This window comes from Somniosus microcephalus, chromosome 8 (genome assembly GCF_052327205.1).
Source record: "Somniosus microcephalus isolate GS21.2 chromosome 8, FLI_Smic_1.0, whole genome shotgun sequence".
In the NCBI taxonomy this organism is placed as follows: domain Eukaryota; kingdom Metazoa; phylum Chordata; class Chondrichthyes; order Squaliformes; family Somniosidae; genus Somniosus; species Somniosus microcephalus.
The window spans coordinates 214,190,662-214,210,965 of record NC_140994.1 but is presented as its reverse complement, the minus strand read 5'-3'; the positions used below and the strand labels follow the sequence as shown (position 1 = coordinate 214,210,965).

Below are 20,304 nucleotides of genomic sequence, written 5' to 3'. Positions count from 1 at the left end.
AGGCCATTTCGAGTGCGCATCCACGGCTATTAAAAACATTGAATCCATGAATGGACCAGCAAAATCAAAATGCACCCGTTGCCATGGAGATGAGGGCCACTCCCATGGGTGTAGAGGGGCATGTGGTGGTGCATTTTGGACCTTCTGGCATCCTGAACGCTCTTTGTCAGGTCCTCAATTCGCTGATCGATCCCCAGCCACCACACAAGCCCTAGCAAGGCTTTTCATTTTCACCCCTCCCAGATGGCCTTCGTGAAGCTCATTTAGCACTCTCTCCCTTAACTTGGGTGGAATTACCACTCGGGATCCACACATCAAGGTCCCCTGTCATACTGACAGCTGTTCTCTTCATTATGAGAATGCTGGCAACAGTGAGTCGCCATGTGTTGGCCATCCCTTCACCGTCAAGTCATATACACGAGACAGTGTCGGGTCATTTCGGGTCTCCTTTATATCAACGTTAGTTACTGGCAAGCGTTCAATTATAGTCGAATAAAATATTTCGACAGGGTCCACTGCTGGTGCTTCCTCCGCAGTAGGCAGTGGCAGGCGTGATAGCCCATCAGCGTTTCCATGCTGTTTCGTGCCCTTATACTCGATTTAATATTGGTTCGCCCCTAGAAAAAGGGACCACCTTTGTAGCCGTTGCGCAGTCATCACCGGCACGCCCTTCTTTGGATTAAAGATGGAGACAAGTGGTTGGTGGTCAGTCAGCAAGGTGAACTTCTGCCCGTGCAGATAGTGGTTGAACTTTTTCACTCCCCACACTAGGCTGAGGGCCTCCCTGTCAATCTGGGCGTAGTTACGCTCGGCTGAGGTTAGTGACCGAGACGCAAAGGCTACCGGCCACGCCGAGCCGTCCGGGAACTTGTGCGACAGCACCGCTCCAATGCCATAGGGTGATGCATCACACGCCAACTGAATTGGTAGTGCTGGGTTGAAATGAGCCAACACCTCTTTTGAGGTGATCAATTCCTTGCACTTCTGGAAAGCTCGTTTACATTCATCATTCCACTTCCATGGTACCCCCGTTTGCAGTAGGGTGTTCAGTGGGTGTAGCACTGTCGGCAAATTCGGCAAGAACTTATGGTAGTAGTTCACCAGCTCGAGGAATGACCTCAGTTGTGACACATTTTCCGGTGCTGGAGCCTTGACTACTGCCTCAATCTTTTCAGGGGACTTATGTAACCCCTCTTCATCAATAATGTGGCCACAATACGAGATCTGCTTCTGGAAAGACTCGCATTTGTGGCGATTAGCTCGGAGCCCATATTCCTTCAATCTAGTGAGCACCTGCTCCAGGTTGGCAAGGTGAGCACTGTCATTTTCACCCGTGACCAGGATGTCGTCCAAATAACACTGGGTCGCTGGAATCCCTTGCAGGACTTGATCCATCGCCCTTTGCCAAATAGCCGGAGCTGATGCTACCCCGAACACCAGTCGGTTGTATTGGTAGAGACCTTTGCGTGTTGATCGTGAGGTAATGTTGCGAGGCTTCTTCTACCTCCATTTGCAGGTACGCCTGGGCCAGATCAATCTTAGTGAAGCGTTTCCCTCCAGATAGTGAGGCGAAAATATCTTCAATCCGCGGAAGCGGATATTATACCGTGCGAATGACTGGGTTCACTGTCACCTTGAAGTCCCCACAGATGCGAACTTTCTTTGGTTCCCCAGGCGTATTACTCAACGACCTCTTCATTACAGGAACGATGGGTGTGGCCCACTCGCTCCAGTCCACTTTGGACAGTGCTCCTGAACGTTCCAAACCTTCCAGCTCTGCTTCGACGGCTGGGCAGATCGCGTAAGGCACCGGTCTGGCCTTAAAAAACTTTGGGCTTGCATTTTCCTCTATTTTGATCATCGCTGTTATGCCTTTTAGTGTTCCAAGTCCCTCCTGGAACACTTCGTGTGTCAGTTAGCATTTTTGACAGTCGTCCAGGTATGGCGTCGTCATCCTTTTTGGCATCTGCAGTCAGTGCTTGTATGGAATGCCAATCTAGCTGTATCTTCCAGATCCATTCACGTCCTAGTGGTGGTCCTCCATCTGGCAATACATATAGGTCCATTTTTGGTGTTTCCTTACTGTTATATACAACGTTCACCCTTATTTTTCCTTTGGGGTAGACTTTTTGCCCCGTGTACATCTTCAAGACAATCTCTTTATCTCTCAAGGGTATGTGAGAATAGCCGCTTGTAGTCCCTTCGGTTTATGACTGTTAGGGCTGATCCTGTGTCCAATTACATTTTCACTTGGACTCCAGCTATCTTGAGCGTGACCCAGATAGTTTGGTGATCCTCTGTTTGGATCACCTTATGTAGTTTCAGACAACCCAGCTCCTTGCTTCCGGAGTCTGTATCACTTTTCTGTTCATCTGAACGACTCTCCATCACCTTATGTACCTTCTTGTACTTCTCCTGTGGAGATTTCTTGCTGCTGGTTTTCTTTCCCGACCTGCAGACTCTTGCTATATGTCCTACTTTTCCACACTGTCTGCACACTTTGTCCTTAAACCAGCAATCATTATGGTCGTGTGTTGTTCTGCCGCAGCGATAGCACTTCACTGTTCCGTATGACATTTCATTTGTGCCATATTCTTGCGGTCTCCATTGTATCTCTGCAGTGCCCCATGCAGCTGCTTCGTGTGACACTGCCATGCTGAAAGCCTTGTCCAGCGTAAGATCCTTTTCTGATAGAAGCCGTTTCTGGGTTCCTTCACTTTGAAGCCCACACACAAACTTGTCCCTTAAAGTATCTGCTAGTCCCGTTCCAAACTGGCAGTGTTTCGATAGCTTGCGCAGTTCCGTTAAATACTCAGCATTACTTTCATCTTTATGCTGGTTCCTTTTGTGAAACTTAAATCTTTCTGCTATCAGCAGCAGTGTGGGGTTTAAGTGGTTCTGTAGGATTGACACTGTTTCCAAAATCCTTTTCCACTGGCTTCTCTGGGGTTACTAGGTTTCGCAGTAAGCCATACATTTTTGCACCCATTGAATTCAACAATACCAGTGCTTTCCTCTCATCTGGCACTTCATTCGCCCTGCCGTACACTTCTATGCGTTCGACATATGTCGTCCAATCTTCGACTTCATTGTCGAACGCTGTGATACTGCCACTCTTCGGCATCCCTGGGTGTGGTTAGACTGGCTCAAAATGGCATTTTCCCGTGCTTTCCGTTCTTCTTGCGGCTCAAAATGGAGTTTTCCCGCGCTCTCCCTTCTCCGCTGCGGCTCAAAATGGCGTTTTCCCGCGCCCTCCCTTCTCCGCTGTGGCTCAAAATGGCGTTTCCTGCGCTCTCCCTTTTTCTCCGCTGCGGCTGCTCGGCCCTTGAACACCGGCTGCGCTCTGCACGTTTTCCCTCGCGCCTCTTTCTCTTCTCCCGTCGACGCCGTTCGGTCCTGAACACTGGCTGCGCCCTGTGCGCTCCACCCTCTCTCTTCTCCCATCGACGCCGCTCGGTCCTGAACACCGGCTGCGCCGTGCGCTCTACCCCCTCTCTTCTCCCGTCAACGCCGTTCGGTCCTGAACACCGGCTGCGCCCTGTGCGCTCTACCCTCTCTCTTCTCCCGTCAACGCCGCTCGGTCCTGAACACCGGTTGCACCCTGTGCGCTCTACCCTCTCTCTTCTCTCGTCGACGCTGCTCGGCTTTTTCTGTGCCATCGGTCGGCTCTAGCCGCCGCTGTCCGGGAAGGGTCTGCGCCGTACCTGTTGCCAGCCCATTTCGCTGGACCACCATGACTGGAGAACGAAGCCCAGCTCTCAACAGCCTCCCCTGCGATGCTCAAATCTCCGCTGGATGACTGGGCGGTTGCTCGTGGTCGACGCCCGTGCTTCTGGCCTCAACTTTCTTCCACTGTTCTCCAGGAGCAAATCCCTGGGAGGTAATGCAGAGTTGCAGGTAGGTTCGAATCTGCCTCGTCGCCAATGTTAGATCCGTGTATTTTGATGTGTGTCCTTCAATAACTAGACACAAGACAATCAACAGGTATTTACTGGATGAGGGTTACTCTAAAACTAAACGTACAGATCCCTACTCAGGGTTTATATACAGGTGTGGTCACTGCTGGTACTACAGTATACAGGAGCTGTAAAAAGTAGTTCTCCCCTTGAAAGTACATACACTACAGTAAGCATGTGGGAACATGATAAATAAGCATGTGGGAACATGATAAATAGACTAGTGTTGGAGGAAATCATTGTAATGTTAAGTGCCTTTGATCTGTAAGCCCAGTAAAATACTCCTGTGAATGATTGAAAGAAGGACAATTTTTCGATGTGACTATTGAAATTCTATGCCTTCCACTCAACCAGAAGCCTCTCGAGGTCTTCAAGGTGGAGTCCACTGGCATCCTTGAAAGTGACATACATAAGGAATTGGTTAACTATCCAACGGTATTGGCAAAGAATGGTGAAACCTGGTGGCACCAGATTTATCTTGTTACGCTCTGATCAAGGGTGTGTCAGTGTGATGTCACTCAGAACAGTGTCCTGGGTTGTAGTTTCACCCTAGATTAGCACTCCCCTAATTGTACTGTCGTGTTCAAAAGATGGAAATCGAGACGCGCAAGATACGGATACATGGGAAGAGGTCGTTAATGTGTAACGACATCGGACTTTGCTTACATCATTGCAAGCTCAGTCCTAATCCCAGTGAATGCTCAAATCTATGGAAGTTCAGGGAGAAATTGGTTTAAGGGAGGAAGATGAAAAGATGGTTATGCAGTTTGGACATCCAATTCGACCACTGTCACTGAGTCTTAAAACTATACTTGACAGGATGGTCACATCAGATGCAACCTAATTGATCTACAACAACAAAATATGGTCATAGCAAAGGACACAGGACAGCTAGGAGAAAATAGATGGTGGGAAACATTGTATAACGTAGGAAAACAATCCTGGGCTAGAATACTCGCACAGGTTTTAGTCCTTACCCAGTCTGTTATTATAATTGCTATTATAATGCTTTCTATAGGATCCTCAATGTATAAAAAGCAGATGGATGTATTGTGCTACCATGCCGTGAGCCAAGGTTAGGGTGGACATGTGAGCCTTAGGCTCAGTAGACGGGTTATGTAAGAACATAAATTTTACAGGTTGACTGCAGAAAATGGCCTTCTGTTGAAAATTGTCAACCTTCAGCTAAAGATTGCTTAAATGTTACAATAGCGCGTCCTCAATGTGTCCACTTCAAGAGACACCATGGGCTGGATTTTCATTGGGCCATGGAGTCGGGATTGGAGGCGTGTGGGGGGGTTTAAAATCCTGAAATCGGGGGTCCCGACCCCATGCCAGTTTCAAAGGAGGCGGGTACCTGCCCCGCACTGGGACCCGCCTCCGAGGCGGGAAGGGGATTAGTGCCAATTAACTGCCTGTTAACAGCTAGTTAGCAAGCAGTTTTTAGCCTAATCCCTATTTTCATTGTTGAAATGTGGGATTTATGACGGCTCCAAACCACGCCAAGTTAGCGAGGCGGGCCGTCGGGACGAAGGGCTTGGAGGGGTCGAGATGTCCGGTGTTCAGGTGAGTGATGGGTGCATGAGTGCAGAGGTGAGTGTGTTTGGTCTGTGTAAAGTGTTTAAAGAAGTTCTACTAACCTTTACTTACCTTTACAGCCTTCCTTCCTTCAGGTCTCGGGAGTCCCTCATCTCACCGGCATAGAAAGCAGAATGGCCGCCAGCTGTCAAAATCTGCAGCCAATGCTTTCTGTTCCAGGGAGATCGCAATCACCCTGAGAGGAAGGAATTAACCTGGAGTACAGATTGTCAGTGTTTGACAGCTTGAAACAGCTGTGAAATGCTGATATTTCATCTGTCAAAAAGTCTTGACAGATGAAATTTCAATCTGTGATGTCACCTGTTGCCGGGTGGCCCTTAATTGGCCTGCTGAGCCCACTGGGTGGGCTCAATAAGGTCAATCAAGTCTAAATCACGTGGGCTGGCTAGAACTCGATGGAGGCGGGACTACAACAGCAAAAGTTGTAGTCCCGCCTCCTCAATGAAAATCCAGCCCCTTGTCTGTTTATGCCTTGTTGTGGAATGTGCGGAGTCAGCAGATGGGTGCCAGGCATGAGACAGTGAAATTGATTGACATACAGGCCAAAGCAGGCTCAAAGTCCTGTAAAAACTGTATATAAGTCGAGACTGTAATTGTGTATGTTAGAATATTCTCAGAACGAGGCTGGATCGCTTAAGTGTTACCACAAGGCCTTTCAAGATTGATCACTTCAAAACCCTGTCGATGTTAAAGCCAGGTTGTATTTCAACATCTTATTGTACTTTGACAACTTTATTTCTTCTATTGTAGCTTAATAAAACCTTCATACTTTGGAACAAAAACACCTTGTAGCCTCCTTGTTTAGAGACTGAACCTTAAGCAAATGACTTACAGCTATCACATCCAATTTTGGGCAGAACAGCAGAGGGAAATCCAGCCCATTATTATGTGCGTACAGTATTTACACAGCAGCACAAATCAAGAACAGATTGTGGTCTCCACTCTTAGCCACTGTTAGAAATTATACCAGACAGTTGCTTGTTCAAAAAAAACATAAAATGTGTGCCTAAACATCACACAGATTTCCAGAATATATTCAACATAAACTTGATCTAATCTATGTTTATATTCAGAACACAGAATTATCAACATACTGTAGTAAAATGCAAACAGGAAATACAATTTCAACACTTGTACAGAGAAACACCTTGAATATTAAAATATTAGTTCTGGTCTCCCAATACTTGTAGCACAGTAGGTAAATACACCATGAGATGTGGCACAGAGTCAGTCAGACCAGGAAGGTTCCTAGTTTGATCTCTGGTCCATGCTCATTTAGTGAATCTCAGCCAGGACTGTGATAGGGGCACTCTTGGGTTGAAAAAATCATCAAACTTACTCCCGCTAATCTTTATCCAGAACCCTGCTGGAAAGTAGAGGTGTGGACATCAGGAGGGGAGAGGATCAAGCATGGCACTGAGCAATAAACTGCTGACAAATATTGGGCAATTTGAACCTAACTCGCCTGTCGGGAAACTGACAGGATCAAATGCAATGCTCGTTTTACACCTTGCCTGATTATACTCTCCATCCAAGTCACTGGAGAGTAATATTGGGGGGTGGGGGGTGTATAATAGAAACATAAACATAGAAGATAGGAGCAGGAGTAGGCCATTCGGCCCCTCGAGCCTGCTCCACCGTTCAATGCGATCATGACTGATCATCCAAATTCAGTACCCTGTCCCTGCATTCTCCCCATACCCCTTGATCCTTTTAGCCTTAAGAAATATATCCAACTCCTTCTTGAATATATTTAATGAATTGGCCTCTACTGCCTTCTGTGGTAGAGAATTCCACAGGTTCACCACTCTCGGTGAAGAAATTCCTCCTCATTTCTGTCCTAAATGGCCTACCCCTTATCCTTAGACTGTGACCCCTGGTTCTGGACTCCCCGACCATCGGGAACATCCTTCCTGCATCTAGTCTGTCCAGTCCTGTCAGAATTTTATAAGTTTCAATGAGATCCCCTCTCATTCTTCTAAACACCAGAGAGTATAAGCCCAATCGACCCAATCTCTCCTCATACGTCATTCCTGCCATGCCAGGTATCAGCCTGGTGAATCTTCACTGAACTCCTTCCATGGCAAGAACATCCTTCCTCAGATAAGGCGACCAAAACTGCACACAGTACTCAAGGTGCGGTCTCACCAAGGCCCTGTACAACTGCAGCAAGACATCCTTGTTCCTGTACTCAAACCCTCTCGCTACGAAGGCTAACATACTATTTGCCTTCTTAACCACCTGCTGCACCTGCATGCTTACCTTCAGCGACTGGTGCACAAGGACATCCAGGTCTCGTTGCACTTCCCTTTCTCCCAATCTATTGCCATTCAGATAATAATCTGCCTTCCTGTTTTTGACACCAAAGTGGATAACCTTGCATTTATCCACGTTATATTGCATCTGCCATGCTTCTGCCCAATCACCCAACCTGTCCAAATCATCCTGGAGTTTCTTGGCATCCTCCTCACAGCACACACACACACCCAGCTTTGTGTCATCTGCAAACTTGGAGATATTACAATCTAGTTCCCTTGTTCAGATCATTAATATATATTGTGAATAGCTGGGGTCCAAGTACCGATCCCTGCAGTACCCCACTAGTCACTGCCTGCCACTCGGAAAAAGACCCGTTTATTCCAACTCTTTGCTTTTTGTCTGCCAACCAGTTCTCTATCCAAGTCAATACCTTGCCCCTAATCCCATGTGCCTTAACTTTACACGCTAATCTCTTATGTGGGACCTTATCGAGAGCCTTCTGAAAGTCCAAATACACCACATCCACTGGTTCTCCCTTATCTATTTTGCCAGTTACATCCTCAAAAAATTCCAGTAGATTAGTCAAACACGATTTACCTTTCGTAAATCCATGTTGACTTTGTCCGATCCTATCACTGTTTTCCAAGTGCTCTGCTATTACATCTTTTATAATAGACTCTAGCATTTTCCCCACTACCGAGGTCAGGCTTACCGGTCTGTAATTCCCCGTTTTCTCTCTACCACCTTTTTTGAATAGTGGGGTAACATTAGCTACCCTCCAATCCATGGGTACTGTTCCAGATTCCCGTCAATTTCCCTACAAATCAGTGAGTTAGGTTAAAATTACCCCCATACTGTGTAGGCTCATAATATTGCAGAATGGCAATTTGGGGAAGAAGTACCAGAGAGCGGCCAGTGCCTGTAGAACGACAGCCAGGTAGGTACAAGCCATCACTTTCAGGGTAACAAGAACAAAAGGAGAAACTGGTTTCACTGGTACCTTGCTCAGAATTTCACAGGGTAAATTGCAAAAAATATTTAATGATTTTAGAAGTAAAAAAAGATAGAATACACAACAAATACTCCAAATGCATGTTTGTTTAATATGTTCCAGATTTTTTTTAAAAACTGATGTAAACTCATACATGGCGTGAAAAAAATCACGTCTTCTGAAAATGTGCGCTTGGTTTTAGGCTCATTTTTCAGTATAAAAATGGCACATGCTTTATGCAAAAATAACAGTAACACAATGAGATGCTAGATGTCTCCACCCAAGAGGTAGATGATTGACATGCCAGTTTCAACTTGTGAACCAACTGTTCAGTCTCACTCAAAGATGTGCATCATGTGTCACTAAGCCAGGATCTAGCCTTGATTTAGCAAAAATTCAGGCTATAATTAATCTCATCTATAAACCTTCAAACCAATACTAACTTCAAGGATATCAAACACGATGAACAATTACAATAAAAGACAGCAAATAGATGGATTAGTTTATACAACACTCAAGTGTATCTAAAAATGCTGTGTTTTTTAATTGATAATTATTATGCATTATTTAAATTAGCATTTCTTTTAGCTCCAGTTTTACTTTCTATTTTACATTGCATTTTTAGGATAACATATCACTCTGGGAGTTCAAGAGGAGTCCTGTGCATGGCAATTGCACACTCTGGGCCAATGACCACAAATTGGACTTTGATTAACAGTTGGCAGGAAATAATTTCTTCCATCTTTTCTCTGTTATTTGGTGGCCTGGGTTTCACTCCCAAGCTCCCATTTGCCTTTCGGTGCTGTCAGTTGCCGTGGAGATAAGCACAATATATAAAGCATAGATATGTTCATGGTTGTCTTTGAGATTGAGGAGGTGTAGTTCTCCTGGAGCCAGCTCTTAATGTTTCACTGGGTCCTAAAGGAAGTTAATTTTAATGGGTGAAGTGGAACTTGTCCATTAGTTGCTCGAAGGATAAGGTCTAGCTCCTCCACAAGGGAAGCTCTGGTCATTGGCTTCCTCCTCCTAAGTAACCAAAAATATGCCCAGGACTGACACGGCACTGTCCTTTATTTAACCTCAAACACTTGCTCCTCATTCTGGACATTCCCTCTCTAACTGAGCAATGTACTGTATTCTAAAATTTTACACTTGAATGCAATTATTAATAAGCATTATTAATGAATCCTCTGAAGTGTAAACTTCTACTTGCTTGCATCCTAAAGGCTTGAAATTAGCACCCACTGACCTCCCTAACTAATCCTGGCTGGGAATTTTAGCTGCTCATGTAAGCTAGTAAAGCATTTTAACACACATGAGGTCGATATATTAATTATTAAAACAGAGCGAGTAAAAGGGAAATTACAAGACGGTTAATCTTGGGGTTCAGAAGCCATTTAAAAGAACTGCTTAAGCTTTATTCACACCATTTATAACAGCTGAAGGCCTTGATTATGTAACTGTCTGTAAGTCAGTCCTACCCATCAATCAACTGCCAGTGCAGACTACTGACCCCTGGCACATGCCTGAATAAGAAGGATGTTCGTGTACAGAGGAATGAAGTTACATTTTTCACAGCATTTTTATTTGATAAAAATGGACTATTAAGTGAAGGGGAAAAGGACAATGTTAAGCTTGGTAATATTCTTCAAATTTATTCTGAAGCTTTTTGGTGATATATTCAGATTCTGATCTCAGTATGGGAAATGTAATGTTCTTGCCCTCTATTGATCAAATATGGGAAGCATTATATATGTCAAGAAACACTAGTCTTTCCTTCCCCATGCCTCAGTTTTCTCCCTTTCTCCCCTGAAGGTCATGACTGATGTGTGGGTATGATTCAGTAGATAGCTGTGGCCTTGCAGTACCTCAACCAAGTGGCTATTATTTATGTATTCATCTAGATAGTGAATATCAACAAGTCATTCAATTACAGGGAGTATCATACCCAAGCCAGATCCTATCTTCACCAAACATCCACACCAGCAGTTGTCACTGGAAAAATAAAAAAGACTTAAAAGAAAGAAGGAAAGACTTGCATTTATATAGCGCCTTTCATGATCTCAGACATCCGAAAATGCTTTACAACCAATTAAGTACTTTTGAAGTGTAGTCACTGTTGTAACATAGGAAACGAGGCAGCCAATTTTCACACAGCAAGGTTCCACAAACATTAACGTGTGATTGACTACATTAACTTTTTTTTGGGTGTTGGTTGAGGGATAAATATTGGCCAGGGCACTGGAGAGAACTCACCTGCTCTTTGAAATATTGCCATGCGATCTTTTACGTCCACCTGAGAGGGCAGATATGACTGTGGTTAACATCTCATCGGAAAGGAGCATCAGCCTAGATTTTTGTGCTGAAGTCACTGGAGGCAGACTTGAACCCACAAACTTGACTCCGAGGCATCAGTGCTACCACTGAGCCACAGCGAACGCCTCTAGATCAGGAGAGGGAACCTTGGTTTACTTTTCTGTTCCCTAGCCTTGGTTTGCAGAGGCCAATTTTAAGAACCTTACCATTGCATTGCACAGCTCAGATCAGCAAACCCACCACAGATGGGAATTGAATTAGAGATCTTCCTGATTTGTATCTTAGTACAATACGAAGCAGTGCATTTTCCCATTAAGCTATCATGGGCAGCTCTGTCATTCATTTCTTATAGTACATACATCGCTTTAGTGATACATCTGACATGCCTTTAGTGATGAAAAAACTCAGAGGTCGAACTCCAAACCATTGTCAACACCTTCACCGAAGCATACAAGAGCATGGGCCTTACACTAAACAGCCGTAAAACAAAGGTCCTCTACCAACCTGCCCCCACCACACAGTACTGCCCCCCGATTATCAAAATCCATGACAAGGCCTTGGACAACGTGGACCACTTTCCATACCTCGAGAGCCTACTATCAACAAGGGCAGACGTCGAAGACAAAGTCCAACACTGCCTTCAGTGTGCCAGTGCAGCCTTCGGTCGCCTGAGGAAGAGTGTTTGAAGACCAGGACCTCAAACCTGGCACTAAGCTCAAGGTCTACAGAGCAGCAGTGATACCCGGCTGCTGTATGCCTCAAGAGACATGGACCACGTACAGCAGGCACCTCAAAGCACTGGAGAGGTACCACCAATGCTGCCTCCGCAAGATCCTGCAAATCCATTGGCAGGATAGGTGCACCAACGTCAGTGTTCTTGCTCAGGCCAACATCCCCAGCATCGAAGCTTTGACCACGCTCAATCAGCTCCGATGGACGGGTCACATTGTCCGCATGCCCGATACGAGACTCCCAAAACAAGCGCTCTACTTGGAGCTCTGGCACGGCAAGAGCGCCCAAGGTGGGCAGAGGAAATGCTTCAAGGACACCCTCAAAGCCTCCTTGAAAAAGTGCAACATCCCCATCGACACCTGGGAATCCCTGGCCCAAGACCGCACAAAGTGGAGGAGAAGCATCCGGGAAGGCGCCGAACACAGAGTCTCTTCGCCGGGAGCAAGCGGAAGCCAAGCGCAAACAGCGGAAGGAGCGCACATCAACCCAAGCACCCCACCCACCCGCCCCTTCAACGACCGTCTGTCCCACCTGTGACAGAGACTGTAGGTCCCACATTGGACTCATCAGTCACCTGAGAACTCATTTTTAATGTGGAAGCAAGTCATCCTCGGTTCTGAGGGACTGCCTAAGAAGGATGATAAAACATACATGACGTAACACAGCATATGGCTTACAAATCACGTAAATTGCCTTCTTTGATAATGACAGAAACAGTTTATTACAATGAGAGGCATGCTTTATGTAGCTTCCCTACTACTGAGGGAGCCATTAAACAACCAGTACTAAATCAGTGGTCATGGTATATTACAGAATGCTACTGTACATTAAGACCCATGCCAAACATTATGGCGCTGTTATGCTACAGGTACCTCAGGGCACTAGCATAAGAGAGATCCATTAATTCACTCCTTGTAGGACTAAAGCTCTGCTCTCCTCCAAGATTCAAAGTGTTATTGCATGTGCAGAAGTATATACTGTCCCTGCACCTTTGTACAGTGTTGCTCAAAAGGTTTCAGAAGAAACTATGTGTAACATACTTCAGCTAGCCTCACACACTATGAATGACTTACCAGGACAGAGGTTAGTCACAGTCATGTTTGTAAGTATATAGACCAACTTCCTTGCATGTCATTCACAGAGAGAGAATCACAGAGACGCCACAGTGCAGATAGAGGCCATTTCGGCCCATCGAGCCTGCACCGACACATATCCCACCCTATCCCCGTAACCCCACGTATTTAATCCCCCTAACACTAAGGGTCAATTTATGATAGCCAATCAACCTAACCCGCACATCTTTGGACTGTGGGAGGAAACCGGAGCACCCGGAGGAAACCCACGCAAACACGGGGAGAATGTGCAAACTCCACACAGTCGCCCGAGGCCGGATTCGAACCCGGGTCCCTGGCGCTGTGAGGCAACAGTGCTAACCACTATGCCACCGTGCTGCCTTTCATACCAGTCTCTTGAATATTGTGCCAATAGCAAAACCCTTGGGGTAGAGTTGACACTAGTTTTATCAGCGCAATCCAAATGAAATCAGCACAAAAGATCATGGAGTTTTCAATGCAAGTTATGTCAAGCGTAAATCGAGTTTAACATTGGTTTAAAAATCATTTTGCCCAAAGGCAGCCCAGCCCACAAAACTGGTCAAAATAATGAGGGCGAGTTTCCATCGATTGTGCCAGTCAGAGGAGGATCTTCAAATTGGAGTTTGTTTTCTTAGGTGGACAGGTGCTAGTAGGCATGTTTTAAAAGATTTTACATTAAAAAATATTCAATTTACTAAGAAACAGACTGGTGTACACCAATGAAACTAGTAATTGGTTCAGCATAGTTTTTTCAAGTCATTTTCAGTGATTTAAAATCAGGTTAATCACAGGTAGAGGACTAGACACGCTTTTTAAAAATGCATACATGTGGAGCCGAGAGGAGCACGCCTGGTCCTCCTAGCCCACAAGGACCCGTTATAAAATTTCACCTTCTGTAGCCAGGATCCTGAATGCCGGCAGCTTTTGCTGGCGGGTTGGAGACTGTGTGGGCCTTAGTCAGGCCCGCAGTGAAAATGGCACGTGCCCCAATGATGTCATCAGGATGCAACTACCATTGAAATTAGGGCTCCTCTCCTCTGGGGCAAGACACCTGCCCGTGCCTGACTTCAGGCTAGTTTAAATGGTGGGAGGCAGGAATGCATCGGGAACATGGCACGGAGCCTCCCGCCATTTTAACCCCCGCCCCACCCCCCCACATCATTTCTGCTGCGTGGGAAGGGGTTAAAATTCCACCTAATCTGAATTGAATCCATGGTTAAACCAACATTATCCAGCAGCACCACAGGGTCACCGATCAATAATTCAATTGTCTTTTACTATGACGTTATGCTGATACCAGTGTGAATTTGGCAAAGTTTGAAATAACTATTACATACTTGGGTTTGTGAGTCGTGGCCAGTGCATGCTAGAATTGACAGGGTTTGAAGAATGTCTACTGTATATTACAATTTTATTTAAAATAAAACATTTACCTACACTCCCCAAAGCTTATAGCAGTCTCTTACCTTGTTCCACTGGACTGATCACCACCACAGATAAATGGAGCAGACAAGCTGTTTCTATGTATTGCCTTCCATTATTCCTATGGGTCTCATTTCATAAAATCATGTGCCCATCACTACAATTTCTTGGCATCAACAATAGTCAGCTTTTCTTAATCAAGCTTCATCTGGGGAAGGTTGTAGCAGAACTACAATCCAAAAAAAAACTTATGTTCAAAGTTAGAGGATAATTTCAAATTTTAACTTTCCGTTGCACAGTGATCCTTGGAGTTAAGGTTGGGTCACTTTATATACATCAGTTGGACAGCTTATCCAACCTGAACTGCTGTTTTGGATAGGTTATGACTAATATGTGTCAAATTTTGTTTTATAACGCTCCTTGGAATGTTTTACTACGTTAAAGATGCTATATAAATGCAAGTTGTTGTATATTGGATTACAGTAATTGATTTTGTTAGGAAATCTTTTGAGAGGTTTTAAGCCATGTGAACAGGGAGAAATAAACAAAGTCCCAAACTCATTGGATTGCAATGGATTATACACCTAAAAGTTAATGTCTCCTTGGTGTCATCTTTTTTAGAGCAATTACTCACCTAAACATCTCAGAAAAGCACAAAGCAATACCATAACTAGTTCCAAACCATTTATAAAATAAATGTGCAAGCCTCAAGAGGTCCAACTAATAACATTACTTTTTTTTTTACTGTTTTATATGTGCCAGTAACAGGTTTAATTGTACTTTGCAAACCTAGATGTCGAGATGTTATGACATCATTAAAACTGAAGGCAGGAACAGGGTACTGAATTTGGACGATCAGCCATGATCTCATTGAATGGCGGAGCAGGCTCGAGGGGCCGAATGGCCTACTCCTGCTCCTATCTTCTATGTTTCTATGTTTCTATGTACATACAACAGCTACTGCCACATAAGCACAACTTTAATTGAAACACAAAAGGGTACAGGGCAAACTCAGGTGCCACATACAAAACTATTTGTGACAAGTAAACCAGGCAGATGTTTGTAACACCATTGTAATGCTGATCAATAGTCTGCCTGGTGTGTTGCTATTGTTGAAAGTGATTGTTGTCAACATAATTGTGTTTAACATAGTCAAAAGGGTAAATCCTTTTTCAAATAATAGATAAATGTTTTATCTGTTACTGTGTATTATTTCCATATTTTCAGTGATAGAAACACTATTTTCTCAATTCTCATTCTTGTAGTTTATAGAAATGTTTCATAAATTGCATAGGGTCACAGTGCCTAACAGCATAGGATTATACCACAGAACCATAGAAGCTGACAGCACTAGGAGGTGGTCTTTTAACCTGTGTTGGTGCCAACTCTGTTAGATAATCAAAAACGAATCTCATTACCCTGCTTCTTTGCCATAGCCCTATATCTTCCTTTAACACATATGCGTTATTACATTATTCAGGTGATTCTGCACACAGACAACAAATTGGCAGTAACTTTTCCATAAAACATTCTAGCCATAATAGTGTTTAAGTGTAGTAAATCAAGTAATCAAATGGCAACGTCATAACAGTATAATTACCGACAATAATGAAACTTATCAAAAGAAGAATGTAAGGAAGCATGCAACTAAAAGGAGACTATTGGGCACACTCCACAGATTACATGCAATCTTCCCCATCATGAACTCTGCATGACTAATTGCATAAAAATTGCATTATTTTTCTGCAATCCTCAAGTAAAACTACACAATCTCTGTTTCCATTGCAGCTGCATTATTCAAGCCTGAACAGTTTTGTTCCAGGCATTTCAATGGCCGCAGCAGAGAAACTGTCATATTTCATGGAGTATTTTATCACCTCTCTCTATATTTATCCTTAAAACCTTTAATCCGATTTCTTAGCAGAAAAATTTCTAATGGAAATTTTAACGGTGGGTTGGGAGCGTGGGGGGTAGTTAAAGTGTTAAAAATCGGAATTCCGTCCTGAACCCGCATTCAACCCGCTCGCTTCCGGTTTTAATGGAGGCGGGACGGGAGCGGGCAGCTAACCTGCTCACAAGAGGCGGGCAGTCTATTTAAATATTATAATGAGGCTGGCAGCCTCTTTGCAGGATCTGGTGCTGGGGAATGAGGTGGACCAGGTCGATCAAGTGTCTGTGGGAGAACACTTGGGTACGAGTGATCATCGTATCTGTAGGGTTCTCAAAATTCTCACATTCCCCAAAAGTTATGGATAAAGGGACCCTGTATGGACAAGTTGGTAAAAAGGGTACCCAAAATGGCTTCTGCAACCTCGTGACCAAAAGCACAGGATTTTAAAAGCAAGGCCCTGCCGAAAAGGGCAGGCGCTTTTCAAAGCCTGAAATGAAACCTAAAATGCATGAATCTGTGAAGAGACTAAAGCAAACACAGAATATGAATTCATTCACCTTGGATCAGATCAGGTTAGAATGGGCCTAAATTGAGGCCATTAGGTTTCTGCATATTTAATCGGTAACAGCTCACGGTAGCCATCAAGCCAGGATGAGGTCAATTAAGTTTCATAAATGACAAACAGCCAGGACATCGAAGCCATTAAACACAGAGACAACCACTCCAGAAGTCGTTAAAGTAAATGGCTGTAATCATTTTAAACGAGCCCGCCAAAAGTTAGACAAAGGACTGACCTGATTTGGCGTGCAGATAAGGAATGAAGAACTGGGTATAATTGTAGGCCCATCGGTAGTGATTGCTGTCTTAGCTCTCTGGCTCTTGCCTCTTATCGCTTGGCCTTTGGCCTGCTGCCTCTCGTTCTTGTGCCCTGGCCTCGTGGCGGGTTCCCTTCTCGCTCCCCGCGCCGCTCAACACCAAGGACGCCCATTACTACATCGAGGGCCCAACGCGGTAGGAGAACGAGACCCGAGTTCAAAAACACACAGGACACACAGGCCACAAACAGGTAGACGAGACGAGATGAAGAATACGGTAAACTGATAAAGGCAGAGAAGGGCAGCGGAAAGACGCATTGGGGGCCAAATGCCTAGTTATATGCTGGCATTTGATGAATAAACTGGTGTTTAAAGCATGGGTAGTAAAATCAGTTGAACATTATAAACCGCCAACCGAGCCCCAACCGTTTAAAAACTCGTCAACGACTAAACCGCCCGAGGAAGAAGAAGACGAAGACGTGACTCAACGACAACATTAGCTGAGGAAAAGGAGGGTGATTCGCATAAACAACTCCCCCACCGCGCCCTGTGACCACATGGCGACAGCATACCCCAAAGGGCAGCAAGCACGGACCCCAAAGTCACAACCGTTAAAAGTCAACAGGTTTTGAATTGGTGAGCATAAATCTCTGGCCACGCATAGCTTAATCTAGTTAGGTATAGGGGGTGGGATAAGGATAAAGGGATTTTAATGTATTTGTTTCCCTCGATGTGCTGGGTGTTCCCCATTCCCATATAAGTGTATTATTTTTATATGCCTGTAATCAGCTTAGTAATTCTCAGTATTGTGTTTTTATTCTGTCTTTAATAAAAATTACGGTTTTCTTGCACCGAACCGCTTGTCTACTCGTTTTTTTCTGTATCGCCGCCTGTACCTAAGTCTGGTGTCTAGAACCCAGGGGGTGTGGAGCAATTCAAACCACTCAGTCAGGGGCAGAGCTGACTGGGCACACGCCACACCCCAAACCCCCTACAGAAATGGCGACCGCGGCAGGACACCGGCAACAGGGGTGCGATACAGTAGTCAATGGTTCGGAAGAATAAACTATGATGGAGGAAAGGATTTCTGATTATGTGTTTATTAAGTTGAATATCACAAAGAAGTGGATCACCACTCTGTTAAAGGCTGGGCGTCTGGTAGATGCCGCAGCTAAGTGGACAGAAGGGAAGGAGCACAAGAAATCCCTAGAGAAGGCAGTCTGGCTGATGTGCTTCAAAAAGCAGGTCCAGCTTTTGGACAGGCTTGTTGCAGCACAGGCAGCTGAGATAAAAGAGTCAGCCCTGGAAATCCAGGGCAAGTCTCTAGCAGGGGAGAAGTTACTGGTAGCATTGCAGGCCCTAAATCAGGAAAGGTTTCAGTTAATGGGAGAACATAAGGCCAGGTTGGAATACCTACAATGCCAAGTCACCGAAGCCAAGGGTAACGAGTTGAGGTTACGGAAAAAGAATGCCCGCCTAGCGCGACAAGTAAGGGAACAGGAGGAGAAAGTAAAGGAAGTGAAAGCAGCATATAAGTTAGCGAGCAAACAGGGGTTTGAAGATGCAGATCATGGCCCCTGCAAGGAACAGATAGAAAATCTGAGCCTGGCCCTAAGGAAGGCAAAGGGCATGGTGTGCCTCATAAGCCCGAATGCAGGCCAGGCGGATTTCACAGGGAACAACGGTTCAAACACCACAGGTAGTGCAAAGGGACGACCCGGTTGAGGAACAGGAGGTCCCGCGACCACCACCCGTAGCGCCAGGTTTTAGCAAGGTCTGGCAGCAAGGGGGGACGCAGTCAGGGGTCGAAGTGGAGGTGGAACAACCCCCATGGGAGAGGCTAGAACCAGGACTGATGTGCCCAGCCCGGCATCAGAGGTTCGGCCCACCTGCTAATGACGAGGAAGAGGGACCCTTCAAAACCAGTTCGTATTACCCTATAGCACCCAACAGCTTAGGGCTATGGTGAGCCATATCCCAAGGCTCACCGAGAAAGGAGACCCCTCGGTCCACTTCAGGGAAGTGGAACAGGCAGCCAGCATCAATGATGGCGATGCTGCTGAGTGGGCTAAAATGCTGCTGTTCTCTTTGGAGAGTAAGCTCCTCCAATCCCTCTCTGATGTGTAAGAGAGGGCAGGGCGGGTATGAGGCGCTCAGGGATGAAGTTCTGGAGGCCATGGGAATGAATGAGGGAAGTCCTTTCTCCCGTGTGGAGAAGACGGTGCGGCTCGCAGGGGAAACCCCGCAAGCTTTCGCGGACAGGCTATGGCCGGTGTACCGGAGTGCCTGTCCGGCGGCACCTAACCGGGCGTTCCTGAACGGGGATTCATGGGCCCCGTTCCTGGTGGCAAACAGCTTGCCACAGGTCCGGGTCAAGGCGGAGTCCTGGTTCGACCCCAAGAATCCCCATACCACCGAACTTACGGTGATCAGACAGTTGACCCTTGCCTATAAGAATGGTAGGGGATCCGATGCAGACCCACCTAAGGGGAAGGTGCATGAGGTAAAACCCAGACAGGGCAGGAAGGAGTGGCATCAGGAAGGGAATAACCCCCCCAACACAAAGCTCAATTGATACGGGTGCGGGAAGGATGGTCATTGGAGGAAGGAGTGCAAAAGCCCTTGGAGAGACAGCAAGGGAAAGAACTCCGCAGCCCCAGCCCAAAAGGTAGAGGCAGGGATCCCTCCCGCCGCGGTCGAGTCATTTTTGGACACCATGAGGTCCTTCTTGTCTGGCCAGGGAAGAGTAGCCGCCGCTACCGGAGCTCTGACCCCGTCAGCCCCATCCAACCCACAGCCATGACTAGAGCCAGAGCAGCCTGTTTACCTGTGCTCCCTGCGGTACGATGTATGGAAAAGACCCCTCGTGGAGATGGAGGTAGTAAAGGTGACCTATCTGTTGGATACGGGGACATCATGCACCTTGGTCCACTCAGCTAACCCCGCCACCTCGCCTCTCTCTAGCGGGGTCCCATACAGTCTGTCGGGATTCACAGGCAAAGAACAGGCTGGCTCGTTTCCCATCCCGCTCTCCATTCGTTTGGGTACACTCCGCTCTAAGTGGACCTGTATCCTAATGAAGTGGGAACAGGAGGGTGGAAAGGGGATCCTGGGAGCCGACTTTATCATGGGCCACGGGATCCTGGTGGATTTAAGAAATCATTGCCTATGGGGGGCAAGTACAGGAAAGGACGGCGAGGTAGTCGTCATCCCAGGGAAAGAAGGGAAG

General features: G+C 45.9%; 1 protein-coding gene across 4 annotated transcripts in view; it reads right to left on the bottom strand.

Annotated features, from left to right (window-relative positions):
• Positions 1–20,304, bottom strand: part of LOC147114096 (follistatin-related protein 5-like) — an 825,355-nt gene that overhangs the window by 739,977 nt on the left and 65,074 nt on the right. The gene's annotated exons all lie outside the window — the stretch shown is intronic.